Source organism: Macaca fascicularis, chromosome 10, assembly GCF_037993035.2.
Source record: "Macaca fascicularis isolate 582-1 chromosome 10, T2T-MFA8v1.1".
Lineage (NCBI taxonomy): Eukaryota > Metazoa > Chordata > Mammalia > Primates > Cercopithecidae > Macaca > Macaca fascicularis.
The window spans coordinates 69,569,855-69,591,543 of NC_088384.1; the positions used below are offsets into that span (position 1 = coordinate 69,569,855).

The 21,689-nt window shown below is 47.9% G+C and overlaps 1 protein-coding gene across 2 annotated transcripts in view; it reads right to left on the reverse strand.

The window, feature by feature from the left end:
• The window catches only part of BANF2 (BANF family member 2), a 38,030-nt gene that overhangs the window by 13,829 nt on the left and 2,512 nt on the right, over positions 1-21,689 (reverse strand). The window contains exon 2 of one of the 2 annotated variants that reach the window (XM_005568282.4): positions 452-614. The exons of the other annotated variant lie outside the window; for it this stretch is intronic. The gene's annotated coding sequence lies outside the window, so the exon portion shown is untranslated. The remainder of the gene's footprint in view (positions 1-451; positions 615-21,689) is intronic. 2 annotated transcript variants of the gene reach the window in all.

Below are 21,689 nucleotides of genomic sequence, written 5' to 3' on the forward strand. Positions count from 1 at the left end.
ACAAAGCTGTCTTTTCCTAGAGGCCCCCAACAAATGCCCTCTCTGGTTCAAACCGTAATATGCCAACCCCTAAAACAAAAATTATGGTCTGTGTGTTCTACCTCTGGGCTCAGCAAGGCAGTCGGTGCCCCTCAAAGCCCATGGGTTGCAGAGGTGGGGCTGGGGGAACCAAAATCAAGATAGTTCTCCTGTTCCTGGGGATAGTTACCCCACACCATCTGGGACTATGTTACAGGAATGACCCAATGTCCTCCACACATTCCCCAGTAGATCATGAGGCCCCCAAGGGCTGCAGCTGCCTCCTAATGGCCTTTGCTCCCCACTCCAACACCAGCCCTCTGCCGAGCACATGGCAAGTATTCGATGACGTAAATGATCAGGTGCATCCAACGCCTCCCTTTCACAGCCCCGTCCCCTCTCCTGTCCCCACCCTCCCCATTCTCCTCCAGACCTTTCTATAAAGTCGAGCTCCTCGTGTATGCCTTCTTGCCCCGAAGTACGTTTTGTAACACTTCAGAAGACACTGAACTCTCCCAGAAGAGATGAATCCAAAGGCACTGATTTTGGTAGTCAGGGGGCTCCTAAGAAAAGTGGCCTTGATGTGTCAGCAGATTCTAGGAAGGGGAGAAAAGACAATGAGAGGTTGTTCAGGGTCCCCTGACTCTGTGGGTCTTAAATCCACAGATGTGTGAGCCGAGGGCATCGACCTCTCTTCAGCAGCTAAATAGGAATCTGTCTCTTCATCTGTGAAAATATGTTTCGTAAGTACAAGATGGTGTTTAACACAGGTGTTAACAGGAGAACGCCTCGGCACCCATGGCTTTATGGGATGATGAATTGGGATTGAGAATTGGGGTTGATGAATTGGGTGAGAATCCAGAATTTCTGAGCAAGTAAAAGCCTGAAAGTCTCATGAGCCGCTCTGCCTTTGCTGAGGGAAAATTCCATTCACTATCCATGCTGGCCATCTGTTAAGTTAAACATCTCTGCCTATGAAATCTAAGAATAAATGGAAACTACAACATTGCTATCAATGCATCAGCAGCATCAAAGACGGGTAATGGTTAGTAACACCTTGTGTGTGTTTGCTTTTCTCACACACCTGATCTCACTTTGATCCTTGCAACACCTCTGGGGCGGGGACATAGGCAGTGATTTTTGCCCTCCTGGGGCTCTCCAGCAACGTCGGAGGTCAGAATAAAAAGGTCTTCACATTCTTTACCACTCCTTTGGCTGCAACAGTCGTGCTCAACTGGGGGCCATTGGCCCCCATCCCCAGGGAACATTGGTAATGTCCAGAGACATTCAAGTTGTCACGCCTGGGAGAGGGGGAAGGACTATTGGCTCTAGGGGGCAGAGGCCAGGGCATGGCATCCTGCCATGCACACAACCAACACACAACAAAGAATTATCTGGCCCTAGGTACACAACCACCCCACAACAAAGAATTATCTGGCCCTAGGTACACAACCACCCCACAACAAAGAATTATCTGGCTCTAAGTGTCAATAGCCTAGAGGTTAAGAAACCCTGGGCTGCAAGTAATGAAAAATCCTGCCTCATGTGGTCTGAAACAATAAATGCATTTCTAATCTCATATGACAAGAAATCCTTTGATGAGGTGGACCCAGGATCTTATCAGTCAATAACTCTGTGTGAACAAGGGCCAGGATAGCTGCTCCCAAGGTCCCAAGATGCCTCCAGAATTTGCTTGGGTCCCATTCCAATGTGCAAACTTCCAAAGAGGCTGGGCGTGGTGGCTCACACCTGTAATCTCAGCACTTTGGGAGGCTGAGGCAAGCAGATCACTTGAGGTCAGGAATTGGAGACCAGCCTGGCCAACATGGTGAAACCCCATCTCTACTAAAAACACAAAAATTAGCCAGACATAGTGGCATGCGCCTGCAATCCCAACTACTCGGGAGGCTGAGGCAGGAGAATCACTTGAACCTGGGAGGTGGAGGTTGCAGTGAGCCAAGATCACGCCACTGCACTCCAGCCTGGAAAACAGAGTGAGACTCCGTCTCAAAAAAAAAAAAAAAAACTTCCAAAGGAAGGAGAGGCAACCTCTCCCAGAAACTCTCCAGTGGAACTTCCTTTAGTTTCATTGGCCAGAACCAGGCAACATGCCCACCTGTAAAGCAGCCACTGGTCAGGGGAGTGGGACCGCTATGGGGGTGGATGAGGTGAGCCCCCTCTGAAACATGAGGCTACTCAGAGAATGTCAGTTTCTGTAAGAAGGAAGGAAGGAAGGAAGGAAGGAAGGAGGGAGGGAGGGAGGGAGGGAGGGAGGGAGGGAGAGAGGGAGGAAGGAAGGAAGGAAGGAAGGAAGGAAGGAAGGAAGGAAGGAAGGAAGGAAATGAATGCTGGGTAGGCAAACAACAATGTCTGCTACATCTTCTGATCTCCTAAACCCTGGTCTAATATTTGGTTCATTACAACTCTAGCACTTCTCAAAGTGGAGTGAGTGCACGAACCACCTGGGGGTTTTTTGTTTAAAAATGCAGGTGCTGACTCAGCAGGTCTGGGACAGGCCTCAGATACTGTGTGTGTGACCAGCTCCGAGGAGAGGTGACGCTGCTGCCCGCAGACCTCACTTTCACCGGCAAGACATTCATGATGCCACTTACTCTTTGTATGTTATTGCGTGAATTGTGGTAAAATATATCTAACATAAAATGTCCCATTTCAATTATTTTTAAGTGCACGGTTCAGTAATGTGAAGTGCATTCACATTGTTGTGCAACCGATCTCCAGAACTCTTTTCAACTTGCAAAATTGAAACTCCATACCCATTGAACAGCAAGTCTCCATCTCTCCCTGCAACCCCTGGCAACCACTATTCTACTTTCTGTTTCTGTTAAAATGACTACTCTAGATACCTCATATAAGTGGAACTTACATATAAGTGGAACTGTGTAGAACTTGCCCTGCAGGTAATTTGAAAAGAAAAAAAAAATTTAAGTGGAATTATATAATATCTGTCGTTTTGTGTCTGGCTTATTTCACTTAGCATAATGTTCTCAAGATTCATCCATGCTGCAGCATGTCTCGGAATGTCTTGCCTTTTTAAGGCTGAACTATATTCCATTGTATGTGCACAACACATTTTGTTTATTCTTCATCTATTGCTAGATGTTTGCGTTGCTCCCACCTTATGGCTATTGTGAATAATACTGCTACGAACATGGGTACACAAATATCTCTTTGAGAACCTGTATTCAATTCTTTTGGGTATATACCCAGAAGTGAAATTGCTGGATCATATGGTAGTTCTATTTTTAATTTTTCGAGGAATTGCCATACTGTTTTCCAAGCGACTGTACCAGTGGCACTTATTCTTAAACTTGACAGCACATTAGGCCTCACATGGGGAGAGTTACAAATTACTGATGCTTGGATCCCACCTCCAGAGTTTGATTTCATTAGCATAGGGTATGCCCTGGACATCAGAAGTTTAAAAAACTCCCCAAGTGACTCAAGTATGTTGCAAAATTGGAGGACCATGTCTTGTCCTTTGCTTCTATCTGATAAAATTCCAAGCAGATTTGCTGGGATGATGGGGTTCCAGCTAAATGGGCCTTAGTGGTGGGATCTGCAGCGTCTGTGCTGCCATATGGTGCACGCTCGCAGCTCCCAGGCTGCATCTACCCCCAAATCACCAGGCGCATCATGTCCTCATTAGCCATCAATAGGAAGACAACTATGACCCCAATGGCTTTGAAGTCAGAGAACTTCAGAGAAGACAGACCTCAATAACAAGCTGCTCCTCTTTTTTTTTTTTTTTTTAATTAAAAAAAAAAGATCTTTACTTCAAAGGAAATTTTACCTGGAATTCCTTGATATAAAATAGATCAAAGCAGAATTACTCTCTGTTGACTTGGGAATGAGAAGAGGGCACTAGAGCCCCCCAATACATGATGCCCTCCCCATGCCCCCTTTGTGCTCCCCAAAATCCTTCTCTAATCTAGCCTAAACCCCTCATTTCTCCCATAAGAAAACCAAGGCCCAAGAAAGTAAATGACCTGTTCAAGACAATGCACCCGGGCCGGGTGTGGTGGCTCACGCCTATAATCCCAGCACTTTGGGAGGCTGAGGTGGATCACCTGAGGTCAGGGGTTCGAGATCAGCCTGGCCAACATGGTGAAATCTCGTCTCTACTAAAACTACAAAAGAAAATTAGCTGGGTGTGGTGGCAGACACCCGTAATTCCAGCTACTTGAGAGGCTGAGACGGGAGACTCACTTGAACCCGGGAGGCGGAGGTTGCAGTGAGCCGAGATCAAGCCATTGCACTCCAGCCTGGGTGACAAGAGTGAAACTCCATCTCAAAAACAAAACAAAACAAAACAACAACCATGCACCTGGCAAAGCACACTAGCTCTCCGTCTTCCAGGGGAGCGCCCCTCTTCTAAGGCATCCCTCTTGTAACCCTGGGTGAGCTGCAGGGTTGGGTGCATTATGGACAGCTTAAGCACTTGGCCATCATACAACAGAACTAAGCAGATGCCTCAACATAATCCTGCCCTGTAAAAGTTCTTGTATTACAGGGTGTTCTGTCAATGACCCTACTGCATTTTGAACCACAAAGTCCTGTTTGGGGAGAACACAATGGCAGGGAATGACCACAATCAATTCCGGTTTTAGATGCTTAGAGAGTCACCTTTTTAAAAAAGGAGTAAAGGAATCAGTCGAATTTAATCTCAATTCCCAAAGGAATGATCTCCCAGTTGCAAATGTTTGACATCCTTTAAGGTTATTTTTAAAAGCTGTGTGACAGGTCTTCATAAGGAGGTGATCACAAATATTCCCCCTCTATCAGATAAATGGGGTGAGGATGGGGGAACTGCTCTAATGCCATACAAATGGCTATTTGGGGCTTGAGATACAATTTCCAGTGGGGACATTATACATGGATTCAAAAAGGGACATCTCTTCCACCACTGGCTGGAAGTGAAGTTGTTATTCTCTAAAAATTCTACAATGCGTGGTAGCTCACGCCTGTAATCCCAGTACTTTGGGAGGCCGAGGCGGGTGGATCACCTGAGGTCAGGAGCCCTGTCTCCACTAAAAATACAAAAATTAGCCAGGCGTGATGGCGGCTGCCTGTAATCCCAGCTACCTGGGAGGCTGAGGTAGGAGAATTGCTTGAACCCGGGAGGCAGAGGTTGCAGTGAGCTGAGATCTCGCCATTGCACTTCAGCCTGGGCAACAGAGCGAGACTCCATCGCAAAAAACAAAAAAATTCTACAACACAGAAAGTGACTCCCATTAGAATACCATTGTTTTTGCAAAAGGTCAATGGGAAAAGTGCAATATTTTCATATATTATTTTGCCATTAACAGATTGCTGCATGAACATTTCTAAATATTATTTTATGTAATATGTGATTTCAAATGTGTGTAATTAAATTATGAAATCAAACGGTAGATGTAAGCCTTTTTTTTCTGTATCCCTAAAATTTATATATTCAAGTGGCCAAAAAGCATTTTTGGAGATTTTCTTGCTGAGAAACTGTGAGATTATCTTATTTTCCATGTTTGCTTTATATTTAGACACATATGGTATTGCCCACCCCAGGAAAGTGGGATGTTAATACTTAAAATTAGTGTTTTTCCCTCACCTATTATAGAGGGTAGTCACAAGGTATATTACAGGGGTTGGGTAGGGGAATCTGCACCTGTGGGAACATGGTTGAGACTGTTGCTACTCACATTTTGTTTTATAAATTATCCCACATGACATATTTCTTTTGGAACTTAATACCAAGAAAAAAGCATGCCTTTCAAAATTGGTATATTTCTACCTTTATGATAAAAAGTAATTTGTAAAGATCTTATTTCCCTTTTTACTTGGCCTACTAGGAAGCTCTGAGCTAACCCTAATGACGGCATAGGGAAACTAGCCTAGATGAACAGCTCTTTCACTTTGTAGTTAAATTTGCTTCTTTTGCTCAGTGCCTTCATTTTCTCTTTCTGCTTTTATTTTAAAATGTAGATTCATATATTCAAAGCACTGACATCCATTATTAAAAGCTACTTTATTACATAGTTAACACCTCAAAGATATGGAGAATATAAGTATCTCCCAAACCAAGCAGATTTATAAGAAAACAGAGCATCTACCCCTATGCCCTGGGAACACTCCAGTCTTGTAGCACCAAGCGGCAGGGAGAGCATGAGGGTAAGAATGACCCCAGGGTTGTTCCTTGGAGGCCTGCTGTGCCTTCAGTCTGCAGTGAGAGGACAAAGGGACCTCTGCACTGATGGAGTAGAGCCCAAGGGAGCCCAGATGCTCACCCCTCAGAATCTGAAGGAATACTGTCTGTCAATGCTGCTTCCTGGCTCCCTGTACCTCTACCCACACTCCCCAGAATTGCAGTTTCTCCCTTCAAATGACCAATGTTCTCCCTTCAAATGACCTGAGAAAGAATGAAAATGAGGGTGGCTGGCCTGGTGCCGTCACTCACTCCTGTAATCCCAACAATTTGGGAGGCCAAGGCAGGAGGATCATCACTTGAGCCCAGGAGTTCAAGACCAGCCTGGGCAACCGAGCAAGACCCTGTCTCTCTTTTTCTTTTTTCTTTCTTTCTTTCTTTTTTTTCTTTTCTTTTTCTTTTTTCTTTTTTTTTTTTTTTTTTGAGACGGGGTCTTGCTCTGTTGCTCTGGCTGAAGTGCAGTGGTGCAATCTTGGCTCACCGCAACATCTGCCTCCTGGGCTCAAGAGATTCTCCTGCCTCAGCCTCCCGAGTAGCTGGGACCACAGATGCACGCCACCCCACCTGGCTAATTTTTGGTAGAGACAGGGTTTCACCATGTTGGCCAGCCTGGTCTTGACCTCCTGAGCTCCAGTGATCCACTCTCCTCGGCCTCCCAAAGTGCCGGGATTACAGGTGTGAGCCACTGCACCTGACCTGTCTCTTTCTTTTAAAAAAAAAAAAAAATAGAAAGGAAAGATGGGTGAACCTGGGCAACATGCCACAACCTTGTCTTTACGAAAATTACAAAAATTAGCCAGGCGTGGTGGCACACACCTGTGGTCCCAGCTACTTGGGCAGCTAAGGTGGGAGAATTGCCTGGGCCTGGGGAGGTAGAGGCTGCAGTGAGCCGTGGTCTCACCACTGCACTCCAGCCTGGGCATAAGAGGGAGACCCTGTCTCAAAAAAAAAAAAAAAAAAAGAAGAAGAAGAAGAAGAAAAAGAAAAAGAAAAGAACAGGGGTAACCTTCCTATAACACTGAGGGTCGGACTCTGAAGGGCCCTCTCCCACCTAGGCTGTTAAGGGTCTGAGGAGACCCTGTCAGGCTGCACTCATGCATTGGAGGGAGAAATGCCCCCCATTTTGGATGGCCTCAAGAGCTTCCACAGGGCTCCATTTTGTACAATCCACTCAGGAACTACTTTTCAGGGTGTACCACGCTCACCACAGTATCCTGGGGTGGGCAAGTGACCACCCCTCACTTTCTTGGGCCATGAATCACTTCCTGTGAGGGCTGCTTGGCCTGAGCCTGCTGTGGCCATGGTTGCCACACCTGTGGAGAGCTCAGCTGAGAAAGAAGCCCGTGTGGAGGAAAGCAGCTCTGAGAGAAGGGAAGAGACAGATTCCCCAGTAATCATCTGCAGGCCTGGATTTAGACATGCCTGAAGGCGCCTACCCTTGGACTTTTCAATTATGTCAGGCAAAATACACAAAATAGGCATTTTTGCTTACTTCAGTTTAAGTTAGGATTGTGCCTTTTATAACAGAGTTCTAACTAATGACCCCTAATACTCATCTCTCACTCACTCATCCAACAAGTGTTCTGGGCGCACCCTTTGTGTACCGAGCACTGTGCTGGGCACAAAGGCTTCCCCATTCCACCCAGAGGGATGGGGCGGGGTCAGGCCCATGGCTTAGGCATCAGGAATGAAACAAACCACTTTCCAAAGACCGTTAATGCTCGTTGTTCAAAAATAAAGCAATATTTGCCTTCCTCGCCGTTAGCTCCGATTCCGCAGTGGGAAACAAGATCTTTTCTTTCCGGGCGCGGTGGCTCACGCCTGTAGTCCCAGCACTTTGGGAGGCCGAGGCGGGCGGATCACAAGGTCAGGAGATCGAGACCACGGTGAAACCCCGTCTCTACTAAAAATACAAAAAATTAGCCGGGCGCGGTTGTGGGCGCCTGTGGTCCCAGCTACTCAGGAGGCTGAGGCAGGAGAATGGCGTGAACCCGGGAGGCGGAGCTTGCGGTGAGCCGAGATTGCGCCACTGCACTCCAGCCTGGGCGACGGAGCAAGACTCCGTCTCAAAAAAAAAAAAAAAAAAAGATCTTTTCTTTCTCTGCTCCTTGTTGGCTGTCTTACATATGGCCCTTTGATGATACATCCTTATCTTGATGGGTCTACAGGTGATGAATAACCAAATACATTCCACAGTTCCTCAGACGTCCACTGAGTGCCATCTGTATGCAAGGCCTTGAGCTAAGTGTATGAACCCTCGGGACAATGTCTTCTGCAGATACCACTCCCAGAGAAAACAGAACCAGCCCACGGTGGGGCACACCATACATGGTGTACTAGCCATAAGGAGGCATTCCCAAAGGCAGGGCTCCCTTTTTCAGGGAACTAGGATGGAGGGGGCGGCTCAGCTTCATGGACTCCGGGTCTGGAGGTTCCCGTTAACTCCTGCTGGAGGAGCTAGGCTGAGGGTAGGAGATCCTTGTCTGACCTTAGCTCCACCAATGTCCAGCAGAGCGACCTTGGGCCAGTCACCTCCATTTCTTATTTATAAGATCAGCGTTGAATTCACTGACCTCATCCTTCTGGTTCCTTCCTACATTTTGTCTCTGTTCTTTTTTTTTTTTTTTTTTTTTGAGACGGAGTCTCGCTGTGTCTCCCAGGCTGGAGTGCAGTGGCGTGATCTCGTCTCACTGCAAGCTCCGCCTCCCGGGTTCACGCCATTCTCCCGCCTCAGCCTCCCAAGTAGCTGAGACTACAGGCGCCCGCCACCACGCCCGGCTAGTTTTTTGTATTTTTAGTAGAGACGGGGTTTCACCATGTTAGCCAGGATAGTCTCGATCTCCTGACCTCGTGATCCACCCGCCTCGGCCTCCCAAAGTGCTGGGATTACAGGCTTGAGCCACCGCGCCCGGCCTGTCTCTGTTCTTTTACAGTCTCTAGATGATATAAAATTCATACAGGTCCACAATCCCTAAGCTACCATTTTCATATCCCAAATGCTCTGAAATCCAGAAATTCTTTTTGGGGGCACAGGGCGGGGGGAGACTTACTTGGCAGCGAACGCTGGCCTGAACTGACATGAGGCTATTTATAGTCTTTATTATCCCAGTTAGTGTGAATATTTATACACTCCACCACAGGAATATTAATGGGTTTACAGGGTGCTGAGCCAGGCTCCACTAGGAATGTTCTGTAATATACAAAAGAGGCATCACATTGCACATTAAAAAAAAAAAAAATTTTTTTTGAGTTCCCTAGAACTTCTGGCCCCAGCAATTCTAAGTAAGGTTTTATGGATGTGTGCTAAGATCACCGTGCCTGCAGCCAAGGTAAACTGCAAGGATCCATGAAGAAGCCAGCTTGTCTCCCAGCTTGTCCAACCTCCACCTTTGTTGTCCCAGGACTCTGTCTCCCAACCTTTGTGAATAGCATTGTCCCTTGTCTATAAAATTCCATCTAGGCTGGACATGCTTGTCTGATAGTGGTTCTAGCTAAGACTATTTCTGGTTGCATTTTTCCTTCATGAAAATATTCCCTTCCCTTTGGGGCCCTGTTATCTGCAAAGGATCAGGAGCTGATGAAATAGAGTAAGTCATATAAAGAATGGACAAGCCTATTAGTTCACCTTCCATGGATGAAATATCTACATTTGTAACAGATGTATTTTTTTTCACCTTTTATTCTTCTTTTTCTTTCTTTTTGCTTTCTTTCTTTCTTTTTTTGTTTTGACGGAGTCTCACTCTGTCGCCCAGGCTGCTGGAGTGCAGTGGTGCAATCTTGGCTCACTAAAATTTCTGCCTCTTGTACGTAAGCCTCCCGAGTAGCTGGGATTATAGGCACCTGTCACCATGCCCGGCTAATTTTTGTATTTTTGGTAGAGATGGGTTTTCACCATGTTGTCCAGGCGGGTCTTGAACTCCTGACTACAGGTGATCTGCCTGCCTCAGCCTCCCAAAGTGTTGGGATTACAGGCATGAGCCACTGCACTCAGACCACTTTTTTGTTCTTAATTGTGGTAAAATACACAACTTAAATTCTTACCATCTTAACATTTATTTATTTATTTATTTGATATTATTTATTATTTATTATTTATTTTTTTATTTTTGAGATGGAGTCCCACTCTGTCACCCAGGCTGGAGTGCAGTGGCCTGATTATAGCTCACTGCAGTCTCAAACTCCTGGGTTCAAGCAATCCTCTCGTTTCGGCCTCATGAGTAGCTGGGACCATAGGCACGAGCCACCACACCTGGGTAATTTTTTAATATTTCTGTAAAGATGAGGTCTTGCTATGTTGCCCAGGCCGGTCTCAAACTCCTGGCCTCAAGTGATCCTCCTGCCTCTGCCTTGCAAAGTGCTGGGATTACAGGCATGAGCCACTGCGCCCGGACTATCTTAGTCACCTTTAAGTGCACAGTGCAGTAGTGTTCAATGTATTCATGTTGTGCTAATCTTCAGAACATTCTCATACCTAATACACAACAGCTCACCATTTCCCCCTCCTCCTAGCCCGACAAACACCATTCTACTTTCTGTCTTTATGAAGCTGACTACTCTAGATGCCTCATGGAAGTGGAATCACACAGGAGTTGTCTTTTGGTGATTGGCCTATTTTACTCAGCTTGATGTCCTCAAGGTGCATCCATGCAACAGGATCTCTCTCTGTCTCTCTGTCTCTCTGTCTCTCTCTCTCTCTCTCTCTCTCTGTCTCTCTCAGTCTTTCTTTTTAAGATGGAGTCTTGCTCCATCACCAGGCTGGAGTGCAATCATAGCTCACTGCAGCCTTGAACTCCGGGGTTATGTGATCCTCCATCCTCCCGCCTCAGCCACCCGAGTAGCTGGGACTACAGATGTGCACCACCATGCTCAGCTAATTTTTTAATTTTTTTGTAGAGATTGGGGGTCTCCCTAAGTTGCCCAGGCTAGTCTTGATCACCTGGCCTCAAGCAATCCTCCCTCTTTGATCTCCCAAAATACTAGGATTACAGGCATGAGCCACCGTGCCCAGCCAGGATTTTTCCTCTTTCTAAGACTAAACAACATTCCACCGTATACAGCACATTTTGCTCCTCCATTCATCCATCATGGGAACCTGGGTTACTTCCACCTTCTGGCCATTGTGACTAATGGTGCTATAAACACAGGGGCACTCTAACATGTTTCTAAACCTCTCAATGTACACCCCCTTATGACTAGAGCATTTTGATCCCATCTTTCTCTGCCATTATAACCCCACAGAGAAGGAGAAAGCAATGTTGGCTTGAGGGAGAAGGAGTTTCCCCAGAAGAGAGGAAGGGAGAATCTACCTTCTCCGCCCCATGGATTCTAGAAAGAGGAAGAAGGCTCACCTCAGTATCCACACTACCCTCCCAGGGAAGGTGGAAGAGTAAAGAAAGATGAATGTTCATGGGCATGGGGCTTGAACTTCCCTACCTGAACAAACATCCAGAAGTGGGCAGACTCTTTAGATTCCAGTGGGTAGAGTCGGGAAGGTTGTTGGGCTGTGGGAATGGTGCATGGGACTTGGTGGCTTGCCTTCCGGGACTTGGCAGGAGATGACAACAACGGTCACTTCTGAAGTGTCTTGGGCAGCAGTGTAGCAGCAGTAAACAGTGGCTGGGAAGATAAGCTTGAGCCAGTGCCCTTGGCTTTTTGCAGCAAAAAGTTCAGGGCATGATAGGGCAGAAGATGCTTTAAGCCCTGATGGATGAACAGAAGCCTGGAGTCAGGATGAAGAAGTCCCATGCATGGGGACCATACCACCATGGGCAAATGACCAGGCCACAGGCTGCAGCAGTGGAAACTAAGATAGCCCTAAAAGACAAAAAGGGGCTGGTCACCCCTCCACAGCAGGGAGCAGATTCCAGCAGTCACACTGCCACAGGCTCAGGCCATCATCCTGCAGATCTCACGAGTATTCAAAGTCCCCTCTCCCCACTGCCTTGAAGACACAGTCAGCATCTGTCTCCACACACAGCCATCACTCTTTAGGAAGGACAGAGGAGGGGCAGAGCAGTCCCTAAGGAGACTGCACCTCCCAATAGGGACTCTTTAACGCAGCCTGGAGAGAATCTGACTATTACATTGCAAGGAGACAGAGCCTAGTAGGTGCCATCGGTGCCATGCCCAGGTCTACTGGACCAGTTGGTGCACCCAGCTGCTACCAGTGTTGCGGGGATCCTCAATGTGTGGTCGTGGCTTTCTCTGGACTGTCACCTCTGCTGTGGAAGCTGCTACACCTGGAGACACCTGGGAGGTTGCAAGGCCCAGCCCCCTGCCTGAGGGCAGCTAATGGCCTGTGGATGCAGAAGCACAAAACCCTAACTCCCTTGTCTCAAGGTGGAGCCAACTGTCTGGTACCATTCCGGCTCCAGAGCCCCCCAGGGGGTCAGACAGAAGCTGAGTGCCCCGGTCCACACCTCTCAGCTCCTCCCCTGCCCTCTCCTGCTTCCTTCACCAGATCAGGGGCACTGGAACCCAGGTCTCAGGCTCTGCTTCCAGGGAACCCCACCCAACACATACACAATTTGCAGCTACTCTGTTCTTACCACATTGTGTGGAGGTGCCTAAGAATAAAGAATCGTATTTTCTTTCTACGGGTAAGTGTGGTGAGAGTGAATCTGTAACTGACTCCACTGTGTAGTTAAACAATGTCTTCAGGCAAAAGTGACTCTCATGAGGGCTTTACAGGCCCTGGAGGGGATCCCGAGGAAGGCCATCTGGGGGCAGGCAGTGGCTCCACACTGGCCTTTGCCTGCAGGACGGTTGCTGTGCTGATCTCTAACCCAGACCTCCCAGGAGGTTTGTTCTCCGTTCCCACCAGAGTAGTGTTGCCAGATTTAGGTCATAAAAATGTCAGATGCCCAGTGAAATTTGAATTTCAGATAAACACTACATAACTTTTTAGTATAAGTATGGCCCAAGTATTTCCCAGACTGTACTTATACAAAAGGGGTTTTTTCTTGTTTATCTGAAATGTAAATTTCACTGGGCATCCTGATTTCATCTGGCGGCGCCCCTGCCCCCGCCACAACATTCCCACACAGTCTGACTCAGCAGAAGCCCCCAGATCTGCCCACACACCCAGCCCTGGGCTGCCAGGGAAGCTGCAAGGGTCCGAAGTTCTTTCTGCTGGGATTCCACTCCTGGCTCAGCCGCCGTTAGGCCGGCCGGTTATTCTACCCACTCTGGATCTGATGAAAGCCACAGACTGTTGAGACTCAAAGCTAAGGTGGAAACAGGATGATAATACCCAGCTTGGGAGATCACTGCAACAGCCTGTCACTCAGAAGTCACCTGGGAGGCAAGCACTAGTCTCGATGTCAGCTTGTCCCTGCTCACATGGAAAGAAGTCTGGTGCCGGCCTGGGCTCACCCCGGGACTAGAAACAGAATAAGGATCACAGGCAAGCAGGAGAAATGGAACCAAACTGAGCTGGCGAGTAAGGGGGCTCACGGTAACTGAGCACCTACTACATGCCTGCGTCTGTATGGCCATTGTCACACAGAGTCCTCAAAAACAGTTCTGCAATGTTAGAGAATTGGTCCTATTTTAAGAGATGTGAAAATGGAGGCCCAAAGAGGCAAAGGGGGCCACCTATCTAGTAAAAGGCGGTGATAAGCTACAGGCTGAGGTCTGGGTGGTTCCAAAGCCCAGGTCTTCCCTCTCCAGGACAGGAGTCAGAACAACAAGGACAGTTTTAGCAGATGCTGTCCCTGCCCTGCCCATGCCCCCCAGGGCTCACGGTTTCCATGGGGGGCTCTTTGCCCTGCAAGTGGGCAGGGCTGGGGACAAGACACCCTGGGAGCAGCCCTCGGCCAGGATGTGAGTAGGTGGGTAAGTATCCAGCCCCACACCCCTCAGGTGGCACAGCTCTGTGGCCTGTCCCACATTAGGTGATATCCAGACATCCCCAGCGGGAGGGAGCCCCCAGTGCTCATGGCAGTAACTGCTCAAGACCACCTTCCCTTTCCGGTCTAACATCCTCACTCCCTCCCTCATGGGACCAGGAACCCTTTCCATATCAACTACTTGCACTGCAGTTAGATTATCAGGTCAGCAACCGGGAAATCCACCTAAGAAAGCAGCTCATGCTTATCCAGGCTTACCAAGGCACCGTGCTAAGCTCCGCACCAAGATCATCTCATTTCATCCACCCACCTGCCCTTGGGATGAGATAGGTTCTATGATTATCCCATTTCACAGATAAGATAAATTAACTGACCTGTGGCATTGCCAGGCCTCAAACCGAGTGGGTATCAGCCTATTATCTGTGTTCTCAACCACTGAGGTATTAATCAAGGCTTCCATTGAGCTTCTGGACAATCATTTTCTCTCCTTCTAGCTTTGGACTGACTTCCTCTGCTTGGGTGCAAATATAAACAGGGGACGCAGCAGTCGGCTGCCCCAAAACAAGGGGACATCTTGTGTACAGGTGGAGCTGTGTGGTGGTGCAGTGTTTTAAGCATTGCCTTCATTCCACTCATAGGATACTGAAGGCCCACGTGCCATGTATTCACCTCCCGTTCTTTGCTGGACAGAATGCCTCGCCCAAGATTTAATTTTCCTTCATTCCTCTGCTCTCACATTTTGTGCGTCCTGCCCTTGCCTGCTGGGCCTCAGCACGGTGGTTCTGGAGCCTCCTAAGGACCAAGGCAGCTGAGTTCCTCCAGCCCTCCAGGTCCACATGTCTCCGGATACGCAGGTGTGAGTATGCGCATCTCTGAGTCTCAGTTCAGAAATCGACTCTAAGTGACTTGCCTGATCTTCCCAAATGCAAAGACCTACTTAAGACCCTTTCAAAAGAAAGCTAGGCTTGTTGGCTCTGGCTTTAGAAAAGGGGCCGGAGCAAGAGTTCTATCTGTCTGATTTGTCTCCATTCAAAGCCAAATTCTCAAGGTTATAAAGAAAGGATTTCCCAGATTGTCATTGCTTTCATTGATTGCATTATCACCTGAGCAGTATCTTGCAGAGACTACAGATAGGAGTTTCAGTAATTTCTAAATAGCTTTTGGTGTTATATAACATCAGAAGATAAGCTTGCCATTTGTAAACATGCCCTTGGACAAACAGCATATACATATTCCTTAGGAGGAAAAGAATCTGTGTTTCTGGGCCTGGGAAAGGTGGTGTTCTGCCTCTACTAAGGGTCGGTTTCAACACTGGATTGTGGGGAAAGAGTTTAAGCTGGAAAAAAGATCTCAGTTTCAATGATCTTCTTAAAATCAGCCACCCTTTGAGCATCTATTAGAAGTTCAAATCATGGGTTGCAAATGAAAAAGCCAGAGGGACCAGGCAAATTAAAAAAATAAAGCAGTGAAGAAAACAGTGCAAGAGTGCTGGCAAATGAGGACCAACATTGGCCATCCACTGGGGAGGTCACAAAAGTGCTATGGACTGTGTAGCTGACTGTGGTCCCACACACCCCATCTAAAGGAGGCCACCCATTTCTGGAATGTGGGTCCCACGTGACTGGATCTTATGAGTCTTTTCAAGAGGAGCCCAACATTTAGATTTTTATGTACTAGTACCCAATTTTTAAATGTTGGGAGATCATTCAAATATTCATAATGCTATGTGGACCCAACAAAACAAAGCCATGCCACAGTTTGCCTCTCCTGCTATGCACCTTCCTTCAGGAAAAATGTCCCCTTGCATATATAAATACAATTTGACATCATATTTCAGGCTTTTGTGGATCAGGGATCTCAGGTTTTTTTCTGTTCGTTTTTGTTTTTTTCAGACATATCACTTTGTTGTCCAGGCTGGAGTGCAGTGGCATGATCTCAGCTCACCACAACCTCTGCATCCTGGGTTCAAGTGATTCTTCTGTCTCAACCTCTCGAGTAGCTGGGATTACAGGCATGCACCGCAACACCTGGCTTTTTTTTTTTTTTTTTTTTTTTTTTTTGCTTTTTTTTTTTTGTATTTTTAGTAGAGACAAGGTTTCACCATGTTGGCCAGGCTGGTCTCAAACTCCTGACCTCAAGTGATCCACCTGCCTCGGCCTCCCAAAGTGCTAGGATTACAGGCGTGAGACACCATGTCCAGCCTGTAGTCAAGTTTTGATTCTTAGAAAACAATCTTGACTGGGGCTGGGTGCAGTGGCTCATGCCTGTAATCTCAACACTTTGGGAGGCCAAGGTGGGTGGATCATCTGAGGTCAGAAGTTTGAGACCAACCTGGCCAACATGGTGAAACTTCATCTCTACTAAATACAAAGAAAGTAGCCAGGTGTGGTGGCACATGCCTGTAATCCCATCTATTCCAGAAGCTGAGGCAGGAGAATCACTTGAACCCAGGAGGTGGATATGGCAGTGAGCCGAGATCATGCCATTGCACTCCAGCCTGGGCAATAAGAGCAAAACTCCATCTCAAAAAAAAAAAAATATATATATATATATATATAGAGAGAGAGAGAGAGAGAGAGAGAGTCATATGTGGTCAGGTGGTTCTCATCTTGAATCTTGGACATGGTTTCCCTGGGACGTGTTCTGACCTTCCCTGTGAAAAACATCTACAAACATGGACTGCCATTCTTGCCTCTGCTGTACTTCCATCTTCCTACTCAGGGGCCACATGCTACTCCCAGGTCCCAGCATCTTCCCTTAAATCCCTGCTGGGATTTTCTTTTCTTTTCTTTTCTTTTTTGAGACAGAGTCTTGCTCTGTCGCCTAGGCTGGAGTACAGTGGTGTGATCTCAGCTCACTGCAAGCTCCGCCTCCCAGGTTCACGCCATTCTCCTGCCTCAGCCTCCCAAGTAGCTGGGACTTCAGGTGCCCGCCACCACGCCTGACCAACTTTTTGTATTTTTTTTTTTAGTAGAGACGGGGTTTCACCATGTTGGCCAGGATGGTCTCGATCTCCTGACCTTGTGATCCACCCGCCTTGGCCTCCAAACAAAGTGCTGGGATTGCAGGTGTGAGCCACCACGCCCGGCCAGGATTTTCATCCTTAAAGCATCCCTGGTGAAGCTTTGATTTCCAGTGCTTGTAAACCCATCTGAAAGTGCCAAGATGTGGTCCCTGGTCTCTGCCCTCTGCGTGGCCCTTGGGTGTTGGTGGCATTTAGATGTTGATCAAGTCATGCCTGGCCCGGGCTCTGCTCTAGAGGTTTGGATATGTATATTCCATCCTGCTCACAGCGTCTACTTTTCTGCATGGACTTTGGATAGAGTCACCTGGAAATGACCAAAGATACACATATGCCATCCCTCCTTCTTTGCAGAGAAGATGAGAAAGCCCTTTGCACTGATCTGCACTCTGAGCCACTGCCATCTGCTCATTGAATGCTCCGCCTCTCTTAGTGGCAGTGAAGAGGCAGAAGGAACCACAGCTGGCTGGACCTGTGTTTGATCTTGGCTTTACCCTTTACTTGGTGGATCTGTTCCTACCTCTCCATTCCTGCCATCACCTAAGGATACCCTACCACGGATGTGCTAGGTGTCTTGCTAATTCACAGACATCTTATTTAATCCTCAAAACAAAGCTATGATGTGGGAACGTATCTGAGTCTCATTTGCCAGACAAGGAAATGGAGGCTCAGACAGTTTAGTAACATGTCCAAGATCATGTACTTGGCGAGGAGAAGAGCCAGAGCTTGAATCCTTCGTGTTTAGCTCATACCCACGAGTTCAGCCAACTAACCAACAGCTACTTTTCTCTTCTTGATCTATATGGGTCATGATAATCCCCAGCCCGGGTCACTGAGTGGCTTAGAATGAGTTCATATGAAGTGCCCAGATGAATAAGGGTCTCAAAGGTAATGTTGCTATAACAGTCGCCCTCACGTCAGCACACCCCAGCCCTGACCGACAATCTCTCCCTATATTTAAAGTGTGTGCTTGGCTCTAGGAACCTTCCTTTCCCTCCACCCTTCAGCCTGGCACTCTTGGTGTCTGTCTGTGCTGACTCTCCGGATTTGGCCAACCTTCAAGCCCCTTCAACCTCATCAATGCCGTCACCTTGCCAGTTGGGTGGCTGTGTTTTCCTAAGTACAGACCCATGTGGTTTTCTGTGCCTCTCAGTAGTTCCCTCAGGCATGCAGCAGTGAGGGCCATGTCCCAGGCAGGGGTTGGGCACTCTGGGTGCCCATGGGCCCTCGCAGGAGCAGTGCTGTAGAAGCCCACAAACCCTTATGCAAGGATATGTGGGAGAAAGGAAAACGCACACACTCCAGACAGCAGGAGCACAACCAGGAGGACAGGGCTACCCTGAGGTACAAAGAGATGCTTCTGCAGGGCATGAAGTATGTCTCAGCACAGCATTTGGGGTAATCCCAGGATGAACTAGTTGCATAACCTTGCCCAAATCACTTTCCCTTCTTGGCCTTAGTTGCTTCATCTATAAAATGGGGAGGAACAGAGTTAGGTTACTAATTTTCCAAACAATGGTCCCTAGGCCTCCCCCATTCTCGGGGATTCACAATGTACACCAGCCTATTTACAGCTCTGAAAAGTCCTATAAAGCAAGGAAACTGCTGACCTGGCCTAGCCCATTGTCTTTTACCTTTCCTAGACCAGACAGCCTTTTAAGTAACATCAGTTAGCTTCCCTTGAACCAATGTCCTGTGGAACATGCGTTGGCTAATTTCCAAGATTCTTCTGGTGCTAAAGATCTTTAATTCGACAGCCCCTTTAAGTCTGTGCTAGGGGTCGGGAGGCCTGGTTAGCTGTGGGCCCTCTGGAATTTATGAGGTTCCTTCCCTCTGCTTTCTCAGCCATCACACAAGGACTCCAACACCTGTTCTCATGATCAACTGGGACAATTTTTTAGCTTCCTAACTGCTCTCTCTTCTCTCCAATTTTACATGGAGAATCACCTCTTCCTGCTTTCATCCAATGTGGCTTGGGTGGGGCCAGTCTCCCACTTAGCTCCAGGGATACACACATGACCAGGCCTGGCCAATGAGGTAACACATCCTCCTGGCCACAATGACTGCATCATTGTGGACACATGACCTCAGCTGGGCCAGCCAGAGAGAATCCTGGCACTTTTGCCAGAAAGATTAGGCAAGAAGTGGTGCCCCCTTCTTGCTGGGGTTGCTAAGCGAGTGTTCGTCTCTTCTTTCACTTGTGGGGGATCCTGTCAGAGAGATCCTGGCGATGCAGAACTGGAGATGGTGACAAATAGTTTCTTAACAACATCATTTGAGGGCCTAGATACAGCCAGTCCTGAAGCCATACATGCTCCAATCAATCCTTTGCCTTTTAACTAGTTTGAGTTTAGTTTCTAATCCTAACTGAAAGAGCCCCATTCCACCACGATGAGAACGAAATGTTAAAGAAGGAAGGGGCCTTAAAGCCTGGTAAATAAAGCAAGACATGAGAAATGCTTGAGAGGTAGAATGGGACAGTTACCCCATGGCATCATGTGGGCACAAGTCCAGATGCCAGGGAAGAAGGGACCGATTATGTAGACCTCAGCAACAATGGGTAACGCTTAACGCGAAGAAGTGATGTCCACTCTAGAAGTGGAATTGGGGGCCCTGCAATGTCAAACCTAAGCACAGGTTCAGATAGGATGCGTTCTAATACAGCCTTGCTACTCCACGTGCAGCCTGTGGGCCTGCAGCTTTGATGTCTCTTGGAGTTTGTTGGGAATGCAGAATCTCAGGCTCCACTCCAGACCTACTGAATCTGCATCTTAACCAGACCCCAGATGGCCCATGTGCATGATCAAAGCTGAGAAGTACCACCACAGCATTGTTGAAGTGACTGTGTAGTGTGTCCATAGATCCCTTCCTGCTGATATGAACATGCTGCCAACCCACCGGGAGGTGGACAGTTTCCCCTCCCCTTTTATCTGGGCTCTCACCCTGTGGCTTAGTTAGCCGGGTAGAAGGTGATGAAAATGGTGCTGCCAGTTCTGCGCCTGGTAGCCTCTGCTTCCTCTTTCAGAAGCCAGATGGGTGCGGTGGCTCACACCTGTAATCCTAGCACTTTGTGAGGCTGAGGCAGAGGCTTGAGGTCAGGAGTTCAAGATCAGCCTGGCCAACATGGTGAAACCCCATCTCTACTAAAAACACAAAAATTAGCTGGGCATTGTGGTGGGCACCTGCAATCCCAGCTACTCGGGAGGCTGAAGCAGAAGAATCGCTTGAACCCAGGAGGCAGAGGTTGCAGTGAGCTAAGATCATGCCACTGCACTCCAACCTGGGCAACAGAGCAAGACACCGTCTCAAAATACAACAAAAAGTCAGCCACTTGCCCTGAGACCTCCATGCTGTAAGAAAACCCAGACGAACCGCATAGAGAGATGTTTCCTGGAGGGCCCAAAAGTCCCAGCTGTGTGAGTGAGGCCTTCTTGGGCCACCCCGTCCAGCCCAGCCCCCAGCTGAGTGACCCTCACTGACACAATGTGGAACTGAGTCCTGCTCACATTCCAGACCCAGAGAAGTGGAAGAAATACGAATCTTTGCTGTTCCAGGCCACTATGCTTGTGTTATTTTGTCACACAGCAGAAGTTACTGGGGCTGTGACTGTCTTTCCTCCTCACTGAAGGAGGGGGCTGCCCTGCAGAAAGTTCCTGCATTCTGAGAACCATACTGAGCACTTTCTGCCTGTCAGGCACTGTTCCAGGCACAGAGATGGAGTGGAAGAGGGCAGACTGCATCCCTGCTCTGGTGAAACTGGGATTCGTATCCAGGGAGAGGGCAGTAGACAAGAAAACAGACAAACACGATAACTTCAGAGAGATAAGGAGAAATTTGGAATGGGGCTGGAGACACTGTTAGATAGAATAGGGAAGGTCTTTCTGAAGACACACACTTGATCCAAGGCCCTCCTGTTGAACAGGGGCAAGCCATGAAATGATCAGAGGAAAAAGTGATGCTGGCAGAGAGAACAGCAAATGCAAAAATCAAAAAGTGCAGGAGGTCTGGGAGTGAAGGCAGAGGGAAAGGGAAAGCCAGGAGAGGGGAATGAGATCAGAGATGAAGTCACAAAAGTCAGCAGGGGCCAGAGCAGCAGCGTCTAGCACACCAGCCACCAGCCACCCACGGCTCTGTAATCTAAGCTTCCATTTAAACAACAAGTGCAACTCCTCAGCCCCACTGGCCACATCCCAAGTGCCCAGTGGCCCTGTGTGGCTAGTGGCTATCATATTGGGCAACACAGAGACAGAATATTCCTGTGACGGTTCTGCTGGCTGAGATGGCTATAGAATAACTCAGAAGCAGATCAGAACCAGAGTTCAAGGTCAGACCATGTGCTCTTGGGCTTAGTATTCCATTAAATTTCTGGACGTTCCAGTTTTCCCCAGGGTTAAATGAGGCTTTTGCAGCCTGACAGTGAGTCCAAATTATCCACAGCAAGAAGCCAAGTCCACAGACAGTTGCACACGGGTCCTACCCAAGGAACATCATCAGCAAGGCCTCGTCCATGGAAACTGGCGGCAGAGGTCTGTGTAACTGACTTCTTTGCAACCTCATTTAAGTTGCCAATTGGGGCTCCCTGATGTGAAAAAAGAACAGA